Here is a 16,261-nt window from a genome sequence, read left to right as displayed (position 1 = left end):
ATGAATCTTGGATAACAAGTAGATGCACTGGAAGAAAGCGTCACTGTACAGAGATTGGAAGCTGAAAGCCTGGGCCAGTTCAAGAAAGATGTTAAAAAACTGGATGAGGTCCATCAGAAAACCACCAAAGTGATTAGAAAGTTGAAAAACATACTGAAGAAGAAAAAGAAATTCTGCTGTAATGTAAATAAGCACCTGGGATATACATCCCATGTTTCCATGCTAAATTTAACCAAATTCTTTAGTTAGCTACATTTTCATATTCTTATAATATTTGATGACATAAATAAAAGGAATTTGAGTTCATTTTCCATTGGTCCTATCATTGGATTTATGTACAAAAATTCAGATTTCTGGAATATTCCCATATCTTATTACAATTAATTCACACTTTCCAAAAAATACCTGCATTAACTTTGAAGATCAATATTACACCAAACCCATTTGGCCTCCACTGTATAACACACAGAAGATTTATTAAGTATAACTGGTGTGCATAAGTTTTGTCAACTGGCACAGCAAACCTCAAGTTCTCTGCTGAGGCAGAAGCCATAACTATTGAGCCACAAACCTGCCCAAATCCGTGGGCCTGAAGCTGTGCAGTCTTGCAAAAGGAGCCCATAGGTAAGTTTTACACTATTTCTCTTCCTGAATCAGCACTTTCTTTCACATAAACTTTCAAAATATAAACTTTCAAATGCAGAATTGAGGGTTAAAAAGGAATTTTGCTGAGCTGTTCAAGAGAAGACAGCAGTTTAAGAGCAACACTGTGACAAACATTCTGCACTCTTCTTGAGCCCAGATTAATTCTGCCACTTAAATAAATTCTGCAGACCAGCTCTGTGTTCACTGTAATGGCCCCTTCTGCTACCATCTACTTTAAAAGATACTAAAAGATGATTTGCACAGCAAATACTAGTTTGTCTGAAGCAGACTGCATTTTCCAAGTTTGTGTATAAGGAAAATGCAAACTCTGAGCAAAATCTTTTCTTTCGTTATATCAAGAAAAAATACACAAGATGGTGAAATGCATGTGATGATAGAGAGCAAATATTAACATGTAGGGGAAACAGAGAAAGAAACAGATACTGTCTCTATGAATTAGAAGTTCCTATAATCTGTAAAATCAGCTCTTCAGCCAAATTTCAACTTATTATCATAATTCTCACTTTTTTTCCTAATGTTCTGCCAGTTATGGAGAAGAATCTCAACTGTGCTCAGTAACTGTATAATTCTTGCCCCAGTTTACAATTGTACTTTCTGGTAGGCTACGGTACATACCAGAGCATTAGAGCCTTCCAATACATTAAAATATGACAGAAATTCAGAAATAGATAAAATTAATTACTTAGAAAAAAGAAGTTAACATCTTCTAAGCTGTAATAAATACATTTAAATTGTCACATGATATCTACGCCAAACCTTCCTTGTCCAAATCACTTGATCTAAGTGACTGAGGTACAGCTTACAATCTTTTTCCAGCTTGACTGTTTCAAGCTTGAAGTCCCTTTAGGTCGATTGTGAAGTCACTTTATTTTCCACTGAAACATATATTAAACACCTGCATTAAAAAAAAATAACAACAAAAAAAACAACCTCTCCCCACTGCATCTGGTAACACTTCAGGCTTGCTTTGCAACCCTGTTAATATCCTGTTCTCCACGCTCCTCACATCTAAAGTATGTGAATATTAAGCTTAAGGAAAATATTTTGGTAAGCATGTCACAGTACCTTGAAATTGTGGCGAATCACTGGGTTGATTTATCAATTGATCTTCATCTGTTCAGATTCTGGAAGCTTTCTCTAACTTGTATCTGATTAATTCTGAAACAAAACAAGGAGTACAGCAGTAAGACATTTGAAACCTTATTTCAGTTTCATAACTCCGACTACATCTATTTAAAACCCAATACGAAGCATTCTATCAGCTTTACAAACACATTTTCTGCAATGAATTTAAAATGGAAAGGTAAGCACGGAACTGTTATGCCCTCTTTGCACAGAACAGCTCTTTAAACGGCAGCCTGACATTACCAGAAAGGTATGCATTGGTTTAAATCTCAATCTTCAGCCCAGTTACTGCGCTCACATCGCCAACCTCTGACCAGATTTCCAAGCAGAAATTGGTGTCTGTATGGCCAGCTGGTAAAACGACAGCGCTGTATTTTCTGCACAGGATTTTTCTAGAATATAACACGGCTCCAATAACAGGAGCTCTCGGTACGCAGCCACTGACATTTTTACCACCATGTCACAGAACGTGGATAGCTAAAAATGATCCCCTGTGTAAGAGTCATTAGTGACTATTACTGTATTGCTGATGAGGGATTTAATAAAAATTAGAAAGATACACAGAAGCTTTTCCCACAACAGGAACTTCCCTGATCTCAAGCTCAAGTTTTTAAAGTCCTTTCATTTAATGCTTACAAACTTACTGTTCACATAAATTTTGGCACGGTTGGCTTTGTTTTAGTGCAAATTAATGCCTAATTGGCTAAAATTTTAAAACAATTTTCACCCATCCTCATGCATGGGTTATACTGAAGATCAAATAACTGGCCTTTGCGTTTTGAAGTTAAACCAGCATTTTTCCTTCATTTTACTAAGAAGCCACGAAGATGCATACAAACAAGCCATCTAGTGCTGCGGACGGATGACACTTCAGAGAGAATTATTTTTTCCTCTCCAAGGATTAAAGTCCAGACAAGAGGAATGCAGTCCAAGAGGGCATCCGAGCCGTGCCGGGGCAGGAGGGCTGAGCCCGACGGAAGGTGCAGAACGAAGCTCTTCCTGCCTTCTGGGAAGCTGCCTGCAAACTGACTTCATGCCTTCAAATTCTTTTTGTGCACTGAGGACAAGACCCTTTTTTCTCCTTTTAAATTGCAGCTTACCAGCTGACACGGGCTGGACTGATAAGACCTACAGATACATTTACAGTTTCTTACCTTCACTAAGCTTTACTCTGCTCAGTAACATGCTTGAGCCTAAGAAGCACAACAGAGCTTCATGATATTCTAATTGCTTGGTAAAATAAATAAATACATACAGATTCTTGTCTTCAGTGGACAACACTTGAGAACACGTACAGTATTATTTTCTCTCCCCTCTGCATTTACTGTTCTGCTTTGCAGTGAATAAGACTCGAGGTAACTGTTAGCAAATTTCTACATTAATAGAAGTTTCAGAAATTATAAGTAAGTGTTACACAGAAATATCTAATCAAATCCTACAATATTAAGCTTTCTCTTCAATTCTTGTTGCTGCTTGCTGAGAAAGGAAATGTTTGTCAAAAACGTTTTCATTTTTCCATTGCCTGTTTAGGACATGAATTCATGCAGACTCTCCCCTTTGCAGAAGATCACTCAGTGCTCAGCCTCACAGTCTCAGCCCCTTCAAGCATATGATCTTCCTGCCATGAAAGTAACTCAACTGCTTAATCTCAACCCCGATTTCTTCAGGGAATTCGGGAGCTCTGCATGCAGAACACCCTTCCTTTTATCTTGATTTAAATGTTACAAGTTGGATAAAAGGCAGGTTTCACTGCTTCGTGCAAAAATGGAAACCAAAAAGTCACCCATAAAACAGAAGGCTTCTCTGAAAGCTTAAAAATCTGGGAATAGGGCAATCAGTGGGAAGTACAAACAATGGAGCAGATGAGGGTGAATGAAAAAACAGTAAACATTTTATTCCTACGTACAAGAGATCAGAGCACGCTGTGTTACCACCTGTGAATTTTGCTCTAGGGATTACATCTGGATTTGAGTTTGAAGCAAGTCAAGAGAGTAAACTTCAGAAGAATAAAGTGACAGTTTAATGACTCTTTAAAGAGGAGTCTTTCTCTGGATAATAGGTGGCAAAGAACAGGAACAGTTCTTACTGAGAATTTACAGCAGGTCAATTACAACCACAACTGTCAGCAAAGAGTAATGTAAGGCAGGGATCAGATGATTGAGAACAAGCCACGAGGAGCTCCCTCTGCAGAAGGAAAGCACTTCAGTGTGCTGGAAAAGGGAGAGTGAGCTGAAGGGTGGAAAGGTGACAAAGATTCTCAAAGCAGCAAACCAAGGAGAGGCAGAAAGCCTGCGTTTTCAAACCAGACTGAGCATGATGTCAGTCCCGCTGCCCGAACGCCAAAGGAACTCGGTTGCAAGTGCTGTTCAATACCATGCAATACAGGAAGCCATAATGGGCAGAGCAAAAGCTATACAACCTGGTGAAAAGTGTATCTACATAGGTAACAGAGGCACAGCCATGATGAATAATGAATATTATCCACTTAAGATAAACATATTCTCATGAAAAGTCTAACTCATTAAAACAAAGCCTTTTGAATAATTCTAACGGAGCTGATACAAAACAAATAACTACACAGCAAGGTGTACCTGAGGTATCTCAACTCCGACTAGTGTCATTTTCCTCTGTCTAATTGCAACAAAAAAAGATTTGCATTGATCATTTTGCTCAGGAAATCATCCCATCACTAATTTTACATTTGTTTTGCAACATCTTTTCTCACAATCAAGAAGTCTTCTTTGGCAGTGCAATTTAAAAAGCCGTAAGAAGCCTTCGCATATCACACTTCAACAGTTTAAATACAACCACACAAAGCGAGGAAAGACAGGCTAAAAAATTACTCAGTTTCAGAAATAATGACAGATATTCTCTAAGCAGGATCTTGTCTTCTAGTTGAAAATACCTACATTCTGCTGTGTGATTTATGCCACCATTTGAAAGTTCAATCTGAAAAGCACATTAGGTTCCTGCAAACTAAGGTAAGTAAGGACTGTTGAAATTATATTTATACATTTCTTTAAAACCTGGATTCGTATGCATCTGTAAAGAAAACGAAACATTCCGTATTTTGTGTGACAGGAATATTTCACACCCATAACAACTTGTATTACATCAGAAAAACAGGCAACACAAAAGGCTGGTAGCAAGCAAAAGGATGCTGGACATCAGGAATATCAATTGTTCCACAAAGAAATGAAATCCCACTTGGCTCATTTCAAAGGGTGCACAAACATGCAATATCAGCCCAGACACTTCTCAAGATAAAAAGGCACAGTTAATCAAGACAATGCAGAGTATACATGATTAACATGATTTGCAAAATTTATTACCGAGCTTCTCTGTTAAATGTAATATTATTCAAGCTACACAGTCACGGTTATTGCAGATTAAAGATTACAAATTAGCTCCTTGTGTATATCATTATTGTGAGTGGCTGCATTTTATCTGTCTAATTTTAAATTACTGCAGGCAGATGAAAGGCATCTTAAAATCTGGCTCATAATTTAGTTCCCATACCACTAACCTGAACAGAGATGTTGGTTCTTACATGAGTACCACACTATTCTCAATGTAAACAAAGGACACTGGCATGCACCCGAGGCTAAGGATGTCAGCATTTTTCAAACACCTTTCTGACTGTTCCATTTTATGGTGATGCAATATGACCTACATTTTCAATGGCCAAAGAGAGACAGAGAAATAGAAAGGGAGGAGACAGAGAAAAGGGAGATAGACAGACCTTTTCTGTCCTTATCCTCCATGAACTGAAGCTGTTTCTGTCCCTCACAGGGACCAGAATAGGCAAGAATAAAGGCAGAATAACATTACAGCAAATTCCGCAGGAGGCACTGAAAAACAGAGTATCATAAGAAACAGCAAGATTTTTTCTGTAGTCCTGTGAACACATACTGATACTTTCAACAGGAAAGAAAAGCAGAAGAATCAATAATTTTATTGTCAATTGCCAGTACAAAGCTGCCTGTAATACAAACGCTTATTTTACTACCTTGTATTTCCCACCGCGTTTGTACCACTTCATTTTTATGTATTCCCCTTAGATCTCAAAATGAAACACAAAATAATACACATCATTATCATCACTTTTACAGAGAAATTGAGGAGAGTGATTTGCCCACAGCTACCTACCAGACCCAGCACAGGGCTGGGAACAGAAAGCATCACTCTTCATTATCTCTGTGCTGTGCCATCTATTAGGCACTGTGATACCTGTCATACTAACACATAATCTTGACATAATTCCAAAATTATCTCTATCTCGTCTTTCTTGCATATGAGCTTCACACAGAAAACTGCACTAGATCACTGCTAAATCTCTTCAGAAAGCTTTCTCTCAGAAATGATAGACCACATTTGTCAAGCTGTCTCTGGAAACACACTTGACTGTGAATCGCAAGACTTGACATAATGTGCCAATGGTATTTTTCACCACAAACATGTAAAAATAAACATCTGATTCAAGCTTTAGTTTTTGTGGGTTTTTTTGTTGGTTTTTTTTTCCCCTTTTTCCTACAAACATGGTATCTTACTTTTCAGAAATCTGTATTTTCCACTGTCAAACTATCGTGTTTAAAAAATGAAGGGATGTTGCTAGGACTATATTAAGCAAGAATCAGCAGCCTTTGCTTATCAGTTACTGCTTTTTAGCACAAGACCTGCCTTGCAGAACACTTGCAAAGCACTTGCAGCATCACAGCCCCTTTACAAACGCTGTTAATGTACATACATACAACATAACAGTAAATCATTTTCTTACTGTCGAGACTGTAGGCCAAGATTTGATCTTAAGTATCCCTCTGCAAACCCAGAGCAACTCAAGGAGCTTATTGAGATTTGAGCAGAGGTAAACAAGCCTGTAATTTGGCACTGAATTCAAAACCATGTATCAATAAAATTTATAGATTAATTCCTGTTTTTGAACTGTATTTATTACAACAACAGCTTTCTTATCAAACTGTATTCATCTCCTGAAATGTAATCATCCCAGTGCAGCAAGTACTGAGAGTCTGCTGCTGCTCTGCAGTTACAACAGGCAGCAGCACGCAAGCACTGCTACGTCCAACTGCAAGCAGTGACTGGGCAGGCAGGCAAAGAGACCTGTTCAAGGAAAAGGAGAGAGAAAAATTGAAGCCTACTCTACTTTGTAATGAAGAAAAAGTGGAGAGTCAAGAGGCAAAGACCTGACAGGAATGAAGGAAAGGAATTGCCTGTAAGTGGACAGGAGAGGTTAGAAATAAAGAGCAGAGGACGGACACTGCAAAAGGAGGGTGAGGGACAGGGCAGAGGTAGAAGACATGACATCTAAAGCAGTAAGTATTTCTCAAATGACACACCTGAGAGGCTGTCAGGAAATCCTCATTTCTAAAAACCAGGGTACAACAATGTACTCCTCCTCCTCTCATCCCCGGTTGCACCTTTTGCAACCTACTGAAACTGAATTTAGCAGGAAACGAGGATTCCTCCCATCATAAACTGAAATCTGCTTCTGCTAATCTATGACAAGAGTCTTGCTGATCTGTAAAGAAGTCTCTTCACTATTTTTAGCATCACCAAAGCTCTCCTTTGTGAACGTCTCACTGCACCATTTTCTCAGTTACCCTTATTTTTTGCCTTTCTTTTTTGCTTATTTCTTTCTTCATAGCATCTCTGTTTCCATTTGAAAGCGGCAGAAGCTGAAGTGACACTTACTGCTACCGAACACCACAAAAATTCCAACTAGAGAGGGCAACCGGAGCACATAGCAGGGTTCAAGCCAAAGCACCCAGCAGCCTTCCCTTCTGCCTACCACTGACTGCCACCTAGAGTCGGAGCCACCAGCTCGCACACAACGCTGGTGTTAAGGAGCAGAGAAAAATGTCAGAGCAATGAGAGAAATGTTAATCCCAACCATTTAAAAACAACAACAACGAGAACTCATATTCTAAAAGGCTACAACTACCTCAAAAATTATTTGGGTTTCTCTTCTTAATGACTAATGAGCATTTGGTCCGTGCCTCCTGTCTTTTCTTTCTAAGTTGAAAAGACAATTTCATTTTGTTATGAACACTGGAGTTGTACACCTGGGGAAAATAGACATAAAGCAGCATTATACTGCTTTGCAAGTAAGTCCTGTGTTCCACATTGTGTGCTCATGCTACGAAGGTGAGTGCAAAATGCCATCCTTAGCTGGCAAGTCAATCTGTATTCATACTGACACCAACAAACCAATGGCTCAAATGTCTACAAAAGCCCACTTAGCCAACAAGACTTCTCACACAGTATCCATCTGTCACATAGTTATAACTATATTAACTCAGGGCTCTTTATTATACTATATAAAATATCTTTTCCATCACTACTCACGTGGCTATTAACAGGACACTCAATTTTCACAAATCAAGCAACCACTGGGTGCTCGTTACCTAAATAAAAGGAAGGATTTGTTGTCATTGCTATTATTTACCTGGAAATCAAATAACTTGCATTTTGACGTACTCCCTGTAGCAGTGACTTTCTCTGCAAACCACAGATGGGTAAGAAGCCGCTGGTGTGTATCTGCTAACAAAGTCTTTGGCAATTAAAGCCATTTATTAATTATAGCTATTAATGTCTTGTGAAGAAATCAGTTCCCCAGTTTCCTCACTCCTCTTACAGTCAAGAAGACTGGTAATGAAAGTATTAGATTTCTTCTCACCTCTATCATTACAACAGACATATAATGTCCAGGTCACACACTGCACCTCCCTCTTACTGCCATTCCCACCAAGAAGTACATTTTCCCTAATTAGGTGTATATCCACAGACAAAATTAAATGCCATTACAAAGCTCACAGCACCTATGAACCAAAGTCACACTGTAGTCTATCAAAAGCAACAATTTCTACCTCTTGCATGCATGCAGTGACATGCAACAATTGCTCCTTCAGATCCACGCTCGGGCCACACTGACCTGCACAAAGCACTGCACAAATTCTCTTGGTTTTTCCAGGTAGAATAACAATCCCATAACTAGCCTGGATGTAACATCAGAGCAAAGAATATTCAAAGAGGAAGAGATACTACAGCGTCGTCTTAGAGGCCTACGTGCAACTAACACTCTCCCAAAAAACCAAAACCCACTGAAAACCAAAACCTTTACCTAACAACTGTCATGGCCTTTCTTACAAATACGGAAAACTCGAGTTGAAGTAAAGCTGCTGAACAGGCCACAGAGGGGGAAAAGAAATTCCAGTGTATATTGGTCTTATACTCTGATCCTAGTAGAATCTGTGCAGTTTTAGTTAGATGTCTGTTAACCAAAGGAGGGGCAGCAGGAACATCCAGAGGTCAGACAGCCTATCACTCAGCACCGAGGCACGAAGCCAGACTATCTGTTGGGAACAATATAGGTAATTGAACCTGTTCTTGAAGTCCTCTGGCAATGGAAGCACCATTGTACCTGCAAAAGATTATTCCAACTTTACTTCACCAGAAAATTGTTTGTCCATGTTGAATCTACCTTGCTGCAATCTGACCTGTTTCTTTCCTTACTTGCCATAAGCTCCTCGCTTTGCAATGCTCTCCAACAGAACTGTCTTCTCACTCTCTCAGCCTCCTCTCACTTAAGCTAAGGAATTACATTCTCTCAGCACTTCTTTCCATGATGTGTTTTTCACCTCTTTAGGCAATTTCTTTGGCACCTCCACACTTCTTCATTCCTGATTTCATTTGGTACCGACCCTGTTGTCCTGCATGTGGGCAGTTAATGAATACTTTATCTCAAACTAAGGATGTCAAATAGGCTGATTTTCAGGATTTTTAATAATCTATGTAATTTTCTGCATAGCAAAGTTTAGGAGACTCAGCTTGAACACAGTCAATGCTCCTTCTATATGTAGTGTTTTGTACCTATAAACAAACCTAGCAAAAGTACACGTGATATTCCCACCACTTTAAAAACTCAATGTTCCCGAGATAATAAAATGTCATTATTATGGTCTGAGCACAAACATAAAAAGGAGGTTGTCCCCATCGCTCTGCAGCAAAACTGTGCACATTCCTGTTGACATCACAGATGGTGCACAGGGAGTTGGTGAAGCATTAGAAACATAGAAAATTGCTTTCCAAACATGAAGGAAAATAACCAGACGAAGATTAATCCAAAAGCTTCAAAGTAAATCTTTACAAAATGTGACTTGATAGAAGTGAAAAGAATGCCTGTACCTACCAGCAGCTATCCTGTGCTAGGCTGCTCTTTTCCCCAAGCAATGACAGTGCTGCAGCTGAATAAAAGATCCCACTTGCGTGGAAGGCAGCAGAGAACAACTGCTTACTGCAGGAGGTCTCTGGGAAGGAGCAATGCCTGCAGAAGAGCACCAAGAACAACCACCAAGAAAAGAGATACAGAAGAGCAGCTGCGCTCATTGATACAAGCAGAAAGAGAAGAAAAGGCAGGTCGCAAAAGGGCTGTCTTAGAATTGTCATCTCTGTGCCAAGTTCTAGAAAGACAGGATGGGAAAGTGGCTCTATGAAGAGGCGATTACAAATAAAGAAGATTCAGTGAGAATACACCAGTCCTTAGGAAACTCGCTACCTGTGTCGCCACCACATCAAAAGCCGACTCCAACATCAGAGATCTGCTGGAACACGCCTGCTTCTCTGAAACACATCCCTGTTGTGCGTACTGTATCTGCTCCCAGGGGACATCAGCCATGTCCCACACATAGGGGCCAAGCATATTACATATATAATATGCATAATACATATAATACAATAATACATACATAGTGCATACATTTTACTGCTGACATTTTTAAAGATAAAGTCTATTTTGAAATGCAAACACAAAGCAGCCCTGTTTTGAGCTGTGATTACCCTGAGTCCATTTTAAATTCTAACACAGGGGATGTGGTGCACGATCTTAATAATTTATCCAACAGAAAAGTGCAATCTTAGAACAAACAAACAAGCAAACCCAACTCATTGCAGAGTTAAGGCTAAAAGTGCTCCTTTCAAAACCAGCCATCTCCCTTCGCACTGCGGAAAATCCCATTGAAAACACTTCAATGCCTTTCAGTACTACAGCTCAAAATACGTTCAAGAGCTTGAAAGATCAGGACAGATTTCCTTAACATAAACATTTGAAAACAGCAGCTCTTGAGCTATTTCCTTCCATTTCTTTGATGACATTTGATCTACAGTTACAGCCAGTGGCTGCTGTTTGTTCAAGTTTTTTGATGTAACAGGAGGGAAGAAAAGCTTTACTAGAAAACTGCACTGTAAATACTCTCCTGTTCCAACCCGGGCCAAGTGCCTGCAGCTCAAGTGCATTTTAGGTATTTTATTCAATTTCAAACTCATTACATCATGTAAAAAAATCCCCATATGTGCTAACACACATGTGCATGATTTCATTTTGGGCCATTTTCTTGTTCAATCCCATTCTAACTTTATGCTCACACCCCACAAACCACAAGCGGATCTCAGAAATGAAGAAAACGTTCAATAAATGTAACTGCCAAAGCAACACTGGAATGAAACTGAAGTGAAAACATTTACAATGAACCACAAAATCACAGGTGCACAGTTGTAGTTATTATTAGCATGGCTTTGTTTTATCCTCAGCTCTTAGAAGCCCATCTTTATTCATTTAAGTAATAAAATCCAATCTTTCTGCCTTTTCTCCTTTATTAGAGCACTTTTACCCACATATAATCGATAGTTATATTTTCATTAAAATAAAGGCAAAAGACAGAGGACCAGAAAGAATGCCTTACAGATTTCAGACATTCTGCACTAACACTTTTCAAAACAAACCCAAAACAGAATGTTTGTTTATACCAAGTCTCTACCAAAATATTGTTACAACACAGATTGGACTGGGAGCTTTGTAAATCCTACTCAGAAATAACATTTTGGCCTGAATGCATAGATTTTCATATGAATTGACCTTAACCTGCATACACAGTCACTTTCATAGCCACACATATAACCACCTTCATATCTCAACTGCATAGAAAATCTGCATAGATGTACAACACGTATATATCTATGTACACTATCTAAATACATAATGTATCTGTGTCCAACCTCTCCCTTATCAGCAGGTGTGAAATCCATTGTCCCAGCTACCGTCTGCTCCTCCCCCAAAGCAGTTTATCAGACAGATTTTTTCATTATGGTTTCACAAGGTGTTTTTTTCTACCTACACTTTTCAAGTCCAACTTCTATTCCTGCTTGCACATAAAATCTGGAAATTACCACAAAGGCACTCATACACATCTTTGAAGAGAATCTGAAAGGTCTTCAATCTGAAAGTGATTTTTGCAATGCTTGCATGTCTTTCTCTCGAGCTTCTGAAATGACTGGTTTGATTTTATGCATTATTTCCTTAAAAGCTTTAGTTCTGAGCCATCTAATAGCTATGTGCTGGGCTACAGAGTCGAGTTCATTCTGTCCTTCTGACAGCACTACCACCTTACACTAGCCAACAGCCTGCTGATTACAAAATTCGCTCTGATGGAAGGAATTAAGAGCATTAATCTCCTCCGGATGGAGGATGGCTGGGTTGAAGGCTCCCACACGTGGTGAGCGTTCTAGCGGATAACAGCCCCGCTAATGACAAAAAGGGAACCAGAACCATCACCACCTCCTGGGTTTTGAAAGCAAAGACTGACCTTTACTCCCCCCTTTGAAAGAAAGAGCTTATGATCCTAATTTCAAGAGAGCGTGAATCCAAAATGCTCCCTAGAGAAAGGTGCTTAGCCCTGGATACAGGCAGGATTTAAGCACATTCCTACTTAGCTACTGGGTAGAAAATGTGCATATTCATCATCTCCTTCCAGCTGCTTCAGCTGGTGTAATTCTAAGGAAACACTTGCAAATCCCGAAGCATTTGGCCCTCTCCTTTTTCATGGAAACCCCTCTGGCTTCAGCTAGGTCGAGTCTTCCCTTTGGTACAACCTGTCTGAGCAGAGTGATGAAGGGCCACAACATGCACCTCCCTACCTGGATCACAGCCTCTGCTGGAAAAGATGGACTATCTTCTCCACATACATCTTCTGAAACAGTTGTTTAAACCATTTGCTTTCACAGGACTGAAGCAATATTTTCAAAGAAACGCTTGGCCCATTTGTAAAAGAAAACGAGAGGGAGGAAAGCATGTCTTCTTCCTAAGAAAGCTACTGCTTCTCTTTGGGGGTTTTGCCCTGCTTTGAGTCACTGCTGTAGGGTAATAATGGTCAGAAACATGACGTGATGCATTAAAACATAAGAATGTAAAAATGAGCAGGCATCACCAAAGCATGTGACCATGCCTCTGTTTCCCTGCTCAGACTCAGAAGCCAAGGTGTGAGCAAATGCCTCAGAGTACTGCGTTGTTCTGGAGCCACAAATCACAGCTCTTCTTAAACACTACAACTGACAGAGTTACTCTATTAAAAGAAAATATGATTTTAAGCCATAAAGTGATCCATGGCAATGTATAAAACTGCTTTTAAACAGAAACCATATGTTAATCAAAACAGACGCAATACTTTCTCCATCTTCTGAGACAGAAGTGCTGCTTCCAACATCTTCCCATGGCACAGGATCTTACTTTGCCAAGCTCAGAAAGCCATGTAAAATTTCTAGGTGTTCCCCCACAGATTTCTGCTGCTTGTAAGAAGAAACACACTGCAACAACCAAAAAACAACAAACTACCTTCTGTAAGGCCTGAAGGGCTGACTCAGCCCTGTGCAAGAGCTGTGTGTGGCTCTCCTGAGGCCAACACTGGGCCATGGGGTTCTCTCAAGGAAGGCACAAGCAGGAAACACCTGGCTTCCCTCTGAACCTTCTGCAAAAGTTCCTCAGGAACACCACCAGCTATTTATTTAGATGTCACACGAGTAAATAAGGTATTTGCAGCCCTCTGATTGTTCACCCAATGAACATAATGACACACTTAAAACATCCTGCCAACAAAGAGACTACCAGATAAGTGACCAATTTTTTCAAAACAGCTCCACAAGCACAAATGGCTGCTTCCTTATAACATGCATGAAATACAAAATGTCACCCAAAAATTACCTCAAAGCCATTTTAAATCATGGATCACAGAGATGGCATACAACCTCCTAGCCATCATCATCACATCACATGCAGCTGAAACCTCTGGGGTTAATGACTTTTGCATTAAGAGAAAATCTAACTACCTAACACAGCTTGCTGCAGTTTCATGACACTGAGCTCCACGAGACACGTGTTAAAGCACCTTGATGTTCTCACCAGGCAGGAACCCACAGTCCCAAAGAGCATTCTTGCTCTTCCTTCTCTTGTTATGCTGTAACTCTATGAAAATGGGCTAGCTCCGTGGAAACACATGGATCCATGTTAGGAAAGCTTTTTACAAGGCTAAGAATCACACTGTTAAGACAAAAAAAAAAATAAAAAGCTTTTTTTTTTCTTTTTCTTTTTTAACTATTCTTTTGAAAAAATTCAGTCCTATCTGCCAAGAGTGAACATTTGAATATCTGCAGAACTAGACAGCAAGCATCTAAGAATTTTTACTGAATAATATGGCAATTACTTGAAACACTGCTGCTGATTTGCTGTAAATACCGAGGGTAAAGAAGCCAAAGAAGACTGCAGACAAAACGTAACAGTAATTTACAAGAGAAAACAGGGTGACAATGGTAGGTTAGCTCAATATCAGCCGTGCACAAAATCACGGAATACAATCAACAAAGAAATAAAGGACAGTAATGCTAAACTTAGGCTTACAGAAAATAGGTCTCACTAAATAAATTTGGCGCGACTTTCTGACAAGAATATAGGTTGGACTGGATAAAAATACCTTGTAGTTTCTGACCTACTATACTTAGATCTCTGCAAGATTTAATGCCACACAACAGTCTGATTTAGGAGTTATTCAACACGAAGAAAACCTGGAATCTAAAACCACCTCATAAATTATTAGGGTGGCTTAGGAAAAATATTTTAAATCCACCTCATCAATAGTTAAAGATGTTTTCTTAGCTCTAAAAATCATAGCTCATTATACCCTTGAATACTATGAAAAGCTTCTTTACCTTTAATTTTTTCTGCAGTTGGAAAGTGTATATATATATACACACCGTAGTTAAAGGGGAGGATGTATAAAGTTAGCTTAAACTCTGTGAAATTATTTCAGATATTTTTTTTTTCAAGAAAGAAAACCTCAACACTAACAGATTTCTTCAATTAAAAAAATAATAAGTGTACTTAAAAGCCATTTTTTTAGGAAAAAAAAGAGGATGATGAAAATCTAAGCCACTTCCATGCATGTGTAACATCTCACAGCACTGAAGGTACCCAGCTTACACTGTATCCAGGGACACCTGGAAACATTACAGAGGATCATTTCACTGGTTAGACAAGGACAGGTGTGTAACAAATTATTATGTATAAGCTGCTTCAAGGTCTTACCATGTGGCACATGTAAAGGAATTCAAGGAAAGAGGAAAATCTACATCATGTTTAGCTTGGTTGAAAGCTTGCACAGGTACTTAATCCAAATTACCTGGCATGGAGGAATATGCTATGCCCTGTGCAAGACATTTTTTCCTACTTCATGAATCTGCAATACTGATTTCTTAGTGAAGGTCCAATGCTACTCAGTATTTCTGCCTGTTAATTGAAGGGTTATATAAAGGGCTGAAGCTGATGGAGTCTGCACAGAATACAAGAACTGGTGAAGGATAAATAAATAAGAATGAGTAGAGCCCGTTCCAGAGACCTACATCAAACACTGAATTAATGCAAAAAACATCCTTGGGTACAGCCTAGTGCAACACGCACCCCATACACGTGCAACAAAGGTTGTTTTATACTTACAAGATGAGGAACTCTGCTTAGAAGTGGAGCGAGCTGAAAGAAGACTCCAAAGACACAGTGAATGAGTACAGAAATCCAGCAAGCTGAAACTGGCTTCTTGGGCAAAACACGTTGTGGCAAAACAGGAGAGGAAAGACAGCAGGATTTAACATCAACATGTAGCTTAGTGAGATTCCTCATGATGCATTTACCAAGTTCTAGCTCCCATTTTGAAATAGGAAAGTTAATGAACACTGATGATATCTGAAAACTGTTTCAGAAAGAAAAAACAATGGATTTGTTCCCTAAATTCTTCTTATAAGACCCCAGGACAGAGCATTTATAAGAATGCTGTAATCAGTGACATAAGACAAGAATGAAGACAAGAATGGCATAAAAGTCATTAAAAATAATTAACTAATTATACGGATTGCTGTATTCTAAATTAATTACTCAAGGTATTTGTCACTGTGGAGTAAAGCGATCTGACCAACACTGCAACGATAAACAAAAAGTGAGAAAATATTAAAGAACAAGAAATGACACAGAACTGTTCTTGCATTATTAAACCAATAATTGCAAAATTGAGTTCCCTCCTATAATACCCTACAGTTCTGCTCAACTTCTCATCACAGTAGAAAAGGAAAGAGACAAGAGTAT

At 39.1% G+C, this 16,261-nt stretch overlaps 1 protein-coding gene across 2 annotated transcripts in view; it reads right to left on the bottom strand.

The window, feature by feature from the left end:
- The window catches only part of ATXN7 (ataxin 7), an 80,640-nt gene that overhangs the window by 63,052 nt on the left and 1,327 nt on the right, over positions 1-16,261 (bottom strand). For both annotated transcript variants that reach the window (XM_052678334.1, XM_052678336.1), the window contains exon 2: positions 1,732-1,824. The gene's annotated coding sequence lies outside the window, so the exon portion shown is untranslated. The remainder of the gene's footprint in view (positions 1-1,731; positions 1,825-16,261) is intronic.

This window comes from Tympanuchus pallidicinctus, unplaced genomic scaffold, assembly GCF_026119805.1.
Source record: "Tympanuchus pallidicinctus isolate F22 unplaced genomic scaffold, pur_lepc_1.0 scaffold17, whole genome shotgun sequence".
Lineage (NCBI taxonomy): Eukaryota > Metazoa > Chordata > Aves > Galliformes > Phasianidae > Tympanuchus > Tympanuchus pallidicinctus.
This window is presented reverse-complemented; position numbering and strand designations above follow the sequence as displayed.